Source organism: Aethalodelphis obliquidens, unplaced genomic scaffold (genome assembly GCF_003676395.1).
Source record: "Aethalodelphis obliquidens isolate GAN/ISIS:26980383/991018 unplaced genomic scaffold, ASM367639v1 scaffold31, whole genome shotgun sequence".
In the NCBI taxonomy this organism is placed as follows: Eukaryota; Metazoa; Chordata; class Mammalia; order Artiodactyla; family Delphinidae; genus Aethalodelphis; species Aethalodelphis obliquidens.
In genome coordinates this window covers 21,688,321-21,700,851 of record NW_020837975.1, presented here as the reverse complement: position 1 = coordinate 21,700,851, position 12,531 = coordinate 21,688,321, and the positions used below count along the sequence as shown (strand labels likewise).

At 47.4% G+C, this 12,531-nt stretch overlaps 1 protein-coding gene and 1 pseudogene across 5 annotated transcripts in view; one reads left to right on the top strand and one right to left on the bottom strand.

Annotated features, from left to right (window-relative positions):
• ELOVL5 (ELOVL fatty acid elongase 5) overlaps positions 1 to 12,531 on the top strand; it is a 70,224-nt gene that overhangs the window by 4,336 nt on the left and 53,357 nt on the right. The window contains exon 1 of one of the 5 annotated variants that reach the window (XM_027127514.1): positions 574 to 594. The exons of 3 other annotated variants lie outside the window; for them this stretch is intronic. The gene's annotated coding sequence lies outside the window, so the exon portion shown is untranslated. Of the gene's footprint in view, positions 1 to 573; positions 595 to 4,582; positions 4,603 to 12,531 lie in introns of those variants that run through there. One more of the 5 variants, XM_027127513.1, reaches the window with a different exon arrangement.
• Positions 4,883 to 6,390, bottom strand: LOC113630934 (60S ribosomal protein L22 pseudogene; annotated as a pseudogene).

Genomic DNA, 12,531 nt, shown 5'->3' with positions numbered 1-12,531 from the left:
GAGAGGCCACAATAGTGAGAGGCCCGTGTACCGCAAAAAAAAAAAAGGGGGGGGGCTCACTTTTATTAAACTTAATACATATCAAACTCTGCATTGAGCCCTTTTATGTGGGTTTATCTCAAGTACTGTTAATTGGTACTGTGAGCATTCCCACTTAACAGATGAGGAAATGGAGGCTCAGAAGTTTTAGACTTGCCCAAGGTCACAAAGCATTCCAGCCTGGGTGGACTTGACCCAGTAGCCTGCTGTCTTTCCTGAGATGTTGGGTAACAGGACCGCTGAAGCTTTTGAACCAGAAGGAGTGCGTTGTGAATCCTGTGTTCCAAGAATATGAGTGTGGTCAGAGTACGTGGCGGGGATTGGCGAGGACGGACACCGGGGCTGTGTGGGGGTGGACTGCGAGGCTGTTGGAGGCCAGGGCAGTGGTGAGGCCTCACCTGGAGCCACAGCCATGAGCACAGACTGCAGCGAGCTAATCACATGAGGTTGTTTCTAGGACAAGATCTACGCAACTTGGAGAACAGCTGGATTGAGGGCCAGCAAGAGGAAGGGCGCTCTCAGGCCTGGGAGTTAGAAGAAATGCGGTGTCGTGGGGTAAGAGGGAGGAGGCTTTGTCCTCAGGTGGAAACATCTTAAGGGCCCACGTTCCATCCAGACAGGCCCTTTCTCCCCCTGTCGGGCCCGCGGTCCTCTTTGCAGCTGGTGTTTGTCTGCCACTTTACAGGTGTGTGTTTCCACCACATTTCATCCGTTTTCAGGCAGTTTTTCACATTTTCACATATCTGGGTAGAGATGCAGCTTACAGTCAGTGGCATGGTGAAGTCACACAAGCCGTCTTTCGCATTTTAATATTACTGAAATCAGGATGCTTCCCAGCTTTTAATGACGTATTGTTGGTGAGAAAAGTAAAGTCTCAGTATTGCTGAAGCTCATGGAGCCAGTTGCTGGCAGAGCCAGGAGTGAGAACCAAGGCCTCTGGGTTCCTCTCACCCACTGAGTTACCTCAGCTCACGTAAGAGATACTAAAATAAACATTGCCTCCTAATACAGGATTATGGTAAAGCACACGCATATTTCTTTGTTATTAAAACGGAAGTAATCTGAGAGGTTTGGAAGGCACAGTGGTTCAGGTAGAGTGCCTCATCCTTGTATAGAGCCCGGCTGCCCTGGTTCCCTATCCTAAACTTGCCATCAGCCTTAAGAAAATCAACTCTGGGCATTGGTCCCTTTCTTTAAAAATAAACAGTTACACCAAGGTGATTTTCAAGTCTGTCTCAGAACGAAAATTTTTTATTTTCACTTTTGCCGAGAGCAAATCCTTTGTTTCTGTTTGACCAGGGATAGAGAATGAAAGTTGAAGTCATTTAGGTCTCAGTAAGGTAGATATCAGAATCAGTGATGGAAATTACAGTTTTCTCCTTAAGAGGTTAATCGTAACCGCTGGAGATGTTCCAGCCTAGCATAGTGAGTTGTTCAGGAAGGTAGACTGACCTCATTTTGAGTTTCTGTCATAGAATCCCTCCTCCCACCTGATCCCGATTTCAACCCATAAATGTTATCATTACCAAGCTCTTTGATTCCCACTGGCACGTTTCCTCTACGGGGACACTTTTATTTGACTTATGCATTTGCTTTTGGAATTGTGTGGCCCCTGGATTGAAAATATTCATACTTGGTGAGTTTTTAGGAAGACTGAATCCTCGTGCTTCCTATTTAAAGCACAGTTGTGTGCGATGTCTCAGCATTCCTTGTATCTTAAGTTAGACTTTGGTACCTTTTGTTTGATGAATGTTTTCTTGCTGACTGGGATTTAGGAAATAGTTTTTCACTTAAGATTTTTAGTGCTGGGACTCTCATGCTTTCTGCAGTTAGAATAACCATTTTCTTTTTTTTTTTTTTTTGTGGTACGCAGGCCTCTCACTGTTGTGGCCTCTCCCGTTGCGGAGCACAGGCTCCGGCCGCGCAGGCTCAGTGGCCATGGCTCACGGGCCTAGCCGCTCCGCGGCATGTAGGATCTTCCCGGACCGGGGCACGAACCTGTCCACTGCACCACCAGGGAAGCCCCTAGAATAACCATCTTCTTGAAACACCTGCAGTTTCAAAGGACAGTCCTGACACTAGGTTCACGCCCTCCTGCTAGCACACGCCCTCTGCCTTTTTCTTTCCCCATTGTCAACAGTTTTACTGTGTCAGAGCTAATCTCTGATAAGTGTATACTAAACAGACCTAATTAAAGCCACACTGGAGAATTGGCCACTCTGGTCCTTATTTTATCTGAGTTGTTCTGAACCCCAGAGTACCTGTTCCTTCTGTCTTGGGATAGCACACACTCCTACAGAGTAAATGTGAATTCTCCTTCCCCAAAGAAGAGTTCTTATGATGCCGAATTCAATGATTATTCATTTGCTTCCCTGGGAAGTTTGGCCGTGTGCTGTACCGTCCCTTGAGGGTAGCGTACAGGGTACCTCTGCTTCAGGTTTTGGCAGAAGAAATACATTACCTTAATATCTACAGGAGTTGTTGACACCTCTGTCTGCCCTGTTTGTGAGCTGATATGTGCCTCTGTGAAAATTTGAGCTTACTTCTTACAAAACTTGCGAATGTTTAGCTTTACTGTGGATCTGAGGTGCATTTATTAAGAGCATCTACTGTGCTTTCTTTTAAAGTTAGCAAAGCTATAGGAAGGGGATTGGCGAAGAGGCCTTTCAGGTTAGCAGCTGCACAGGATAGGGACCCAGCTCTGCCCCACAAGGCTGGGCAGGCTCCGGCAGGCCAGTCACTGCACCTCTGAGACTTCTGTGTAGAACTTGCAGGTGATAATACCTGTGCCTCCTTTGGAGGGTGTCCAGACTATCGGTATTATACATAAAAGTTAAGTAGGGGACTGACTTAATTTGATGAGCGTAGTTAAAAAATAATCCCTCTCTTGGATAGGATGTTCACTGAAGCATTGTTTACTCAGCTGACTCAATCTTCTGTTATAATGTTCTTCAGAAGAATAAATGACACTGCAGTTGGGCAATGTTTGCAACTTATGACGAGAATGAGGCTGTTCTGTGGGTGCTGAATACACTACACGCCAGGCGCTTTTCTAAGGTGCTCTACATCTGTCAGTTCATTTTGGCCTCACCAAATCCCCCCATGAGGTAGGTACCCCAGTTTTACAGATGAGAAACTAAGGCACAGAAAGGTTAAGTGACTTGTTCAAGGCCTCCCAGCTAGCAGGTGACAGAGGCCGGGTTCAAACCCAGACTGGTTGAGGGCATCCAGCGTCGGTTTCCTTGTCTGACCCCAGCGCCGCCTGGGTTTGATCTACAAGGTGTATAAGACCTGAGGGGTGTGGGTTGGGAGGGAAGGGCACCCACATCCTCCAGGCAGCCTCCATCTGCGGATTGTCTGGTCTCCCTTGAGTAGAGGTGTACATCCTGTGTGTTTTGAGAACATCTGGGTCATTCTGACACAGGGCTGGTTACAGGCTGCTTGTTCGGGCTGTTCAGAATAACATCTCCCCCAGCCCTTCAGTCCTCTTGGGATTCTTACTGTTTTAGGACTTCCTCGTTTTCTTTCTGGGTGTGGGTCACTAGGTCTGACGACATTATGATGGCTGTTAACTACCATAATTCCTAAAATATGAGGATCACAAAATTCACAGAATTGTTTATATATTAACATGGAATGTTACCAGGTGATAAAATAACTGTTGGCTTTAGACACTCTGTAGAGGACATGACAGATTGATTGCTGGGTTGTGTTTGCTTTTAAAAATGCCAGATAGTACCAGACTTTTTTCTTTTGGAAACACATTTTAACCCTGCCTGTTCCTCCCATTCCCACCCCCCCCCCACACACACACCTGAACAACAGTTATAAAATATGGAGGTTTAGATTGAGTTTTTAAAAAGAAATGTGTTTTCGTGACACACTCTTATTTATGTTACACAGGTTTGAATTAAAATCTAAGAAATTTTCTCTCCAGGGGGAGTACATAACTTATCTTTGTTAATTATGTTTCTCCACCCTCTTTTAATTTCAACCAAGGCTGTAACGCTGCCTTTGTATATTTTGTATGAATTAGCTTGGAGACCATGACAATTTATTTTGAATATTCAAGTAATCACGTCAGTTAATCAAGTAATCATATCAGGCTGCAGTCAGATTTAGAATTATAAGTAGCTGCTTAATGTTGCTTAAATGTTGCTTAAAAGCCGCTTAAATGTTTGTCTCCCAGCTATCTGCAACTGCAGACTGCAACTGCAAGTCTGATTTGTATGTTAGAAATGGGGTGGAAGTAGAGCTCGGCCTCTTTAAGCTGGGTCTTTAAGGGACCAGTTAGAGGCTTGCAGAGGATCTCATATCCAGATCTGTGCGGCCTTGCATTGTCTGCAAGTTTGTTTCAGCCAGGAAGGCGGTTGTCCTGTGAAACAGGTCGGAGCTTCTCCAAATACCCCCTTAAAGACAGTGTTTCAGGACTTCGTGAACCCAGGAGAATGCTGTATGTACTGGGCTTGTTATGGCAGATCCTTTTTGTTTTCTTTGCAAGGCACGGTAGATTTGGAAGAGGCTCAGCGACCCAGAGGAAGGTGGCTGCGAGTGCAGAGTGAGGTGGGTGCTCTACATGGAGCCCTGGTACAGAGCTCCATGCTTGAGTTTACCATCTTTTAGGAAATGGGACTGGCATATTTTAAAGTGCTTCCTGAAATTCAAGATGTAGGTGAATAGTTGCAAAGTACTGTTGGAAAACCAATCTCAGCGGGTGATTTACTTAACCCATGGATTCAAGTATTCACCCACCCACCCAACCCATTGTCCATCTCAGACATTTCTTTTTTTTTTCCTAAATTTTATTTAAGAATTCATATAAAATACTCCAGGTAACTGAGTTTCAGTCCTCATCTTCCTCCTCTTATTCATCTTGATTAATCTAGAAGTAACGTTAACTCATAACTTTCTTTCCTGTTAGCAGCTATGCATAACCGATCACGTAGATGATGATTCTTCAAATATTTTTTGGTGAGATATTTCAAATACTTTTTGGAAAAAGGCACCTCGGAAGTTACAGTGATTTTGCTTTTGCTTCTTTCGATTGTTATAACACCTCCTCTGAGATTCCCAGCTTTTCCATGCACTTTCATTCTTTCCTGAAGGAACTGCTCAAAATTGGCAGCATCCGTGATTCCATCTTCTACAGGACAGGTACAGTCAAGAGTAAACTTCTGGACCTGCTTTTTCTTGCCCCCCTTCGCCACAAGCTTTTTCCACGCTTGCACTTTATTTATTTATTGGTTTTTAAATTTATTTATTTAGGGCTTCCCTGGTGGCGCAGTGGTTGAGAGTCCGCCTCCCGATACAGGGGACACGGGTTCGTGCCCCGGTTGGTGAAGATCCCACATGCCGCGGGGCAGCTGGGCCCGTGAGCCATGGCCGCTGAGCCTGCGCGTCCGGGGCCTGTGCTCCGCAACGGGAGAGGCCACGACAGTGAGAGGCCCGAGTACCGCAAAAAAAAAAAAAAAAAAAAGTAAATTTATTTATTTATCTTTGGCTGCGTTGGGTCTTCATTGCTGCACGCGGGCTTTCTCTAGTTGTGGTGAGCAGGGGCTACTCTTCGTTGCAGTGGCTTCCCTTGTTGCGGAGCGCAGGCTCTAGGTGCATGGGCTTCAGTAGTTGTGGCATGTGGGCTCAGTAGTTGTGGCTCATGGGCTCTAGGGTGCAGGCTCAGTAGTTGTGGCACACGGGCTTAGTTGCTCTGCGGCATGTGGGAATCTCCTGGACCAGGGCTCGAACCTGTGTCCCCTGCACTGGCAGGCGGATTCTTAACCACTGTGCCACCAGGGATACCCCAACACTTGCACTTTGAAAAGCCTTTCAGAATCTGAAAAGACCTTTCCAAGAACGCATCCTACCTCCCTTCATGTCTCAAAGAACTTCACCTAAAACTTGTATTAATTGGGTCAATTTTTCAAGCATTTAGCTTTTGACAAAAGTCACTCTTTTTTTTTTTTCTTTCCCTAACATGTCTTCCTAGTAACAACCAAAAGGGCTGCTTTAAAATCTAGCCCCAGAAATACACAATCAGCAAGTAAAAGACCTGCCAGCAATGGGCTCCATACCTCCCCCCATGGTTTTAAACCAAAAGCTTACAAACGCCTAGAAGCCTTAAAAGCCCACCCGGGCAGAAAGATGCAGGTGAGCCGACAATGTTAACAAGGGCGTCCCAACAACGGAGGAGGGTAGGAAGACTTTCTTACAGTGACCTGGGAGGAGAACGATCTGCAGCCAGAGTGACATGAGGGCGCCGCACGGCTCCAGGTGCAGAACTTCTCATCCGCTGATTCACCTGGTTGCCCTCCAAACCTGTCTCTTGTTGGCCAGCATGGCCAGGAGCACCGCCATCGCCTGTGTGCCCAGGCTGTCAGGCTGGCAGCACTGCCTGGGTCCTTCTCCTGTCAGCTGCATCCTTCCCCCGCTCCCTCCAACCGTCAAGTCACCAGGTGTCCATTCGGGCTCTGCCCTGTCCGCAGCCCACCAGTCCTTCCTAGGTGCCTGGTTTCCCCCTCCTCCTTCCTGCCTCCCTGTGTTCTGCTCCCAGCTGTGCTGTCACAGAGGTCTTGTGACAGGTTAATGGGATCATGCGCTCCACCCTAACACCTTTGTTTACTCCCTGTCAGGGCCATCCTTGATCCAGCGTCGTTTTCTGCCGGCACTTTTCACTCTGCACACACCACAGACTCACATCTCCCCAGATGTGCCTTGTAGGCTGTATTTGGATGCTTCCTCAATTGCTCTGCACCGACAGAAACACAAAAGCAAAGCAAACTAAATAACAGAAAAGGCCCTGTTCTTTGTAAGTCAAACTCATACAGCCTAGAACCTTTCGTGCTTTTGACTCAATTAGATGTTCCCACCCCTTCCGGCTTGTGTAACCTTGGTTATACATGACTGACTAACCTCTGTGTGCCTCAGTCTCCTCATTCAGCAAGTGAGGATGACGAGTGCTTTCCTTCTGTCTCTGCTCAGCGCCTGGCACGCTCCCCGCGTATCCTTGGAACCTGTGTACTGTCTGGCATGGAGTAGGTATCTGCCAATTACTTGCACGAATGTCTGTAAATATGTACCTTTCAAGTACGATCAGTTCTGTAACCTGTGCTTATGGCTGTGTGAAGGTGAATACGCCTCAGTAGCCTGAGAGGCCTGAGACTTCGTAACACTGCACAGATGAGGGGCCCACCTGGGGAAGCGGGCTCTGGGGCACTGGTTTCCCTGCTTAGGGTTGCTGTTCCCCCAGCCAGGCTGAGGGAGTAGAGCAAATTGCTAGACATCCCACCCGCCCAGGAGCAGAGGATGTTTTTTTAATGTCTGTGTTAAAGGACCTTGCTTATTTGTATATTACCTTGTAGAGCTTTTAGGTGGAGTAAGCCGGTGATAGAGTACACTGGTGACCCTGTGCCCGAGGAAGGAAGAGAACGAACTCTGGTGTCTAGGCTCTGAACTATTCCCTGATCAAATAATGGTAGAAACTGACACTTTTTTTTTTCTTTTTAATCGGAGTATAGTTGCTTTACACTGCTGTGTCAGTTTCTGCTGTACAGCAAAGTGAATCAGCCATACGTATACGTATATCCCCTCTTTTTTGGATTTCCTTTCCATTTAGGTCACCACAGAGCTCGGAGTAGAGTTCCCTGTGCTATACAAGAGATCCTCATTAGTTATCTATTTTATACATAGTGGTGTAGACACTCTTTTTTAACTTTATTTTGGTTGGCCGCAGCAGTGAGCCAAGGTTAAGGTAGCCCCGTGTAGCTTGGACTGAGTCTGTCTGCATCAGTAACCACGTGGTCATCAATTCATTGACCATCCACACTTATTCACCGTAGAGGAGTTCTGTGTGCTGCCCTCTGCTCGGGTGCATGAATCCCGCAGAGACACATGACAATACACCTACTGACAAATAGATTATAATCCAGTAGAAGAGGTGAGGTATGTACTTGATGCAACAGATAATTATTGGTGCTGTGGATATGGCTGTGTGTGTTGCAATTAAATTTGAGTGCAGGCGACAGGGATTCCAAAATAGTGATGGTTCCAATAATGGCATCTCAAAGCAAGGTATTGTATTTCCCATAAAGGGCTGGAGAAAGGTACAGGTATGACCCAACTGTAGGCTCCTAGCTCACTGTGTGTAAGGCTTAGAGGCAGCAGGATGGAGGAAGAGACAGAGGCAGAAAGGACAGAGGATTCATTTGTGCTTTCTCTTAGGGAAGTTCCCAGAAACTGCCCCTAGACAATTTTGCTTATGTCTGCTTGGCCAGAACTTTAAACGTGCAGCCACATGACGCTGCAAGGCAGACCGGGAAATCGCATCTTGATTCTGGGTGGCTGTGAGTAGGTCCTTCTGCTCTATCCAGAATTTGGGTGACCACCCCCAGTCTGTACCTAGGGTGGTGGATGAGGTTGACTGACGGTGCTGCCCGTGTGGAAGTTGCAGTGTGGAGGATCCTGACGGGAAACAGACACGACTACCACGGTGATGAGAACGGAGAGCGTAGTGTGGGGCGCTATGGGCGCAGACGGGAAGGACGCGTAAATCAGACCGGGAGGGCCGGGGAAGGGTGCCTGGAGAACAAGCAGACATCTGCCTGGTGGAAAGAGGAAGTAGGCATTCAGGCAAAGGCACCGAGGCGAGGAAGCAGGTAGCACGTGAGGAACTGATAGGAAAATCGAAGGAGGAAGCAGGGGTCTGGGGCCACCCTGAGGAGTTTGGACATTTTCCTAAGAGCCTTTAACTGGTTTTGAGGTGAGTAACCTAGAAAGATGCTTTTTGGGGAGTGGGGAGCAATGCAAGGCTGGAGGCAGGGACCCTCTATCGGGAGGGAGTGCACTAATCCAGTTGACGTGATGGTGACCTTGATTGGACAGTGACTTTGGGGGTTGAGAGAAAAATGGATACAAACCCCCCCAGTTCGTAGAACTGGGAACGGATTTAGACTAATTTGGGCTGCTTTTCACTTGACAGATGATGAAAGCAAGGCTGTCAAGTGGCATGCCCGGGCCACACAGCTGGCTCAGGGTCATCCCTCTGCCTGAACCCTTTGTGTCACTGCTGAATGGCCAACTGGCGCAACAGGGCTTTGTGGGCATTCAGAGAAGGCAGAGAGAGGGCAGGTGGCGTGTGACTGGAGTGCGGTGTGCGTGTGGCTGTGGAGCAGAAGCCGGTGTGTTGGGTGCTCCCGGTTCTGCAGGCTGAGGACAGCGCTAGGGTACTTCAGGGAAGTAGTGTGAGATAATCCTGCAGGAGTGTTTCGAAATCATGGAAGGCTTTAATAGCAGATTAAGTGGTTTAGGCTCAATTCTTTTTTTTTTTTTTTTGCGGCATGCAGGCATTTTGTGGCCTCTTCCGTTGCGGAGCACAGGCTCTGGATGCGCAGGCTCAGCAGCCATGGCTCACGGGCCCAGCCGCTCCGCAGCATGTTGGATCCTCCCGGATCGGGGCTCGAACCCGTGTCCCCTGCATCGGCAGGTGGACTCTCAACCACTGCACCACCAGGGAAGCCCTAGGCTCAATTCTTTAAGCAGCGGGAGCCAGTTAACAGTTGGTATCAAAGAACTAACACAAGCTTGACAGCCAAGTCTGTGTTTAACCTTTGCCCCTCCCGGTGCCTTGTATCAGGCGCTTATGGTCAGCAGAATAAGGGCCCCCAGAGATGTCCATGTCCTAATCCCCAGCACCCATGAATATGTGGGGTTATAGGCAGAGCAGCATTAAGGTTGCAGACAGAATTAAGGTTGCTAATCAGCTGACTGGAGCAGGGAGGGTCCTAGGTTATCCAGGTGGGCTCAGGGTAACCCCCAGGGTCCTTAAGCATGGAACAGGGAGGCGGGAGAGAAGTAGAAGGGTGGGGTGTGAGGAGACTTGGCCCAGTGTTGCTGGCCTTGAGATGGAGGAGGGGACTGTGAATGGAGTGATACAGGCAGTCCCTAGAAGCCGGAAAAGGCGAAGAAAAGGATTCTCCCATAGAGCCTCCAAAACGGAACGCGGCCCTGCCCACACCTTGGTTTTAGTCCATTGAGACCCGTTTTGGACTTCTGACCCCTAAGATGCATTTGTGGTGTTTCAAGCCACTAAGTTTGTGGTCCTTGGTTATCTGATACAGCGGTCAGTACTTGTTTGCTGAGTGAATGAGTTGCGCTTTAAGAGATCAATGTGACAGATTCATGCATTAGGTGGACTGGATGAGGGGAGGTTCTGGAGGCCAGGGAGTTCATAGAAGATGGTTCTGGCAAAGAGGTGACGAGGCTGAGGCAGGCCGCGGTGGGGGAGTGGGTGACTGGACTCGCAGGGCCTGTGAACAAGCCTGAAGCCCTGGCTGGCCTGGGATCCACTCTTGGTGGTGGGGTGGAGTGTGCTTTCAGGCTGGGTTCCTGGGAAGGTGATTGGGCAGGAAATCACCTGGAGGGAGTCAGGAGGAAGGGAGGCTTGGCTTGTTGGGTTTAAGGTTCAGAAGCACCTCATGTATGTAGGTGGAGAGAGCAGATGGAAACTGGCCCTTGAGCGTGGAGTTGGGGATACAGGATTGGGTGTCATTGGTCATGATTCATCTGTACCCTGTCTTTAAATTTTTCTGGTGAAGAGACTCAGCAGCCCTTTTGAAGAATCCAGTATGTCACATTCCTTAAAATTAAGAAGTTTTTCTTAGTGTTTTTTGCCTAAATTTTTTTTGCGGCCATTTGAATTTTGTGACTGTTTTCTCCCCCCCCCCCCATTTATTTATTATTTATGACTGCGTTGGGTCTTTGTTGCTGTGTGCGGGCTTTCCCTAGTTGCTGCGAGTGGCGGCTACTCTTCATTGTGGGCTTCTCGTTGAGGTGGCTTCTCTTGTTGCGGAGCACGGGCTCTAGAGCGCAGGCTCAGTAGTTGCGGCTCACGGGCTTAGTTGCTCTGCAGCATGTGGGATCTTCCCAGACCAGGGCTCGAACCCGTGTCCCCTGCATTGGCAGGAGGATTCTTAACCACTGCACCACCAGGGAAGTCCAATTCTGTGAATCTTTAAAAAATTTTTTACTAAATAAAAATAAGTTAATACTAAATACTTGTTTTAAAAAAATAAAAATAACATCATCCATGACCCTTCCTTGCATATTTCACCCTGTGCTGCAGGTCATCTTCCCAGAAGCCTCTCTGGCTCCGGTTGGTCTATCACCCAGCTGGTCATCAGGGTCACACGCTTACCTACCCACCCCCAACCTGCCCCCAGGTCCTGGCCCTATCAGATCTCACCCACTGAACTGGGGAGGATAGAGCCCTAAACAAAACTTGGCTTGTGTTGGAAAAAGGGAAATGGATGGTACTTGCTAGAACATTTCCACATCTGTTTTTTAAAAATATCAATTTGCCACTGAACTATATATATACTTATTTTAGACTTGGTTACTGAAAGTCCTGAAAGTTCTTGGTTTTTGAATTCCTTTGTTCTTCATAATGCACTTGGTTGTAATGATTGAAGTTACAACCTGTTTCCTGAGAAATGGGAGAGGGACCATTTCCGAGGAGCTGTGTGGAGTGTATTGACATTAGAGGTGTTTTACTGTGGCACCGCATTGCCTTCCTACCTGTCTGTTGCTGCCGTCTTAGCACTCTGATCACTGTCCTTCTACTTGGTGGCAGTGTGTCGAGTAGTATAAGTTTAAAAGTTTTCAGTGAAGATTGTACTGAATATAAGTAAAAAAAAAAGCCTTTGAAGATGAATTATGACTAATGATGTCCATAAACCACACATGAAAATCAGTTTAATTTCAATGAGTTACTTACATTTCATTCTCCAGAAAAAATAAGATTAACACGAGATGTCATTCGTTCTAAGTTAACCAACTAAACTTTCTGCTCTCCCTTCCCTTTGCTCTTTGATTCGATTAAATAAGATTTGTGGGTGCTACCTGGTGAGTTGTCTTTCGCATCAATTGGTATCCCTGTAAGACAAAGGCCCCACAGTATCCGGCAACCAAGTGCACCAGGGTTAAGCCGTGTTGAGCAGGAGGTGGGGGAGGAGGTGTTGGTCTGGACCCCAGTGCCCATTATTGACATTTCAACTGTGCTGTCCCCAGGAAACAGTCATGATTTTTTTCTTTCTTGAAATCAAGTTGTTTCCCCTAATGAGACAGTCCGCTTGGCGTACAGGCATTTCTCTGTAATGTTTTCCAAACTAAGAAAGCAAATAGAGAAAACATTTTGTAGAGAGAAGCCTGCAGATAACTGCACTGTGGCCGTGACCTAAGGTGAACACCCTGAGCTCTTGTTTGAAAGCACTGGGTTTCTTCACAACGGATGGGAGGACATAATACACCTTTATAGCAAGTGAGTGTTAAGCTTCACACAGGATTTGTTCTCCCCTTGACACTGCTCTCGTCAAAGGAATAAATGATGGGGGGGGTCATGCTTGGAGCTCTGAAATGTCACCTTCAGATTCTTATTTTGGAGAAGGGAGTGTCCTGTAATTTTCTCCCTCTTATTCATATTCATTCTGTCTGTCTCTGCTGACC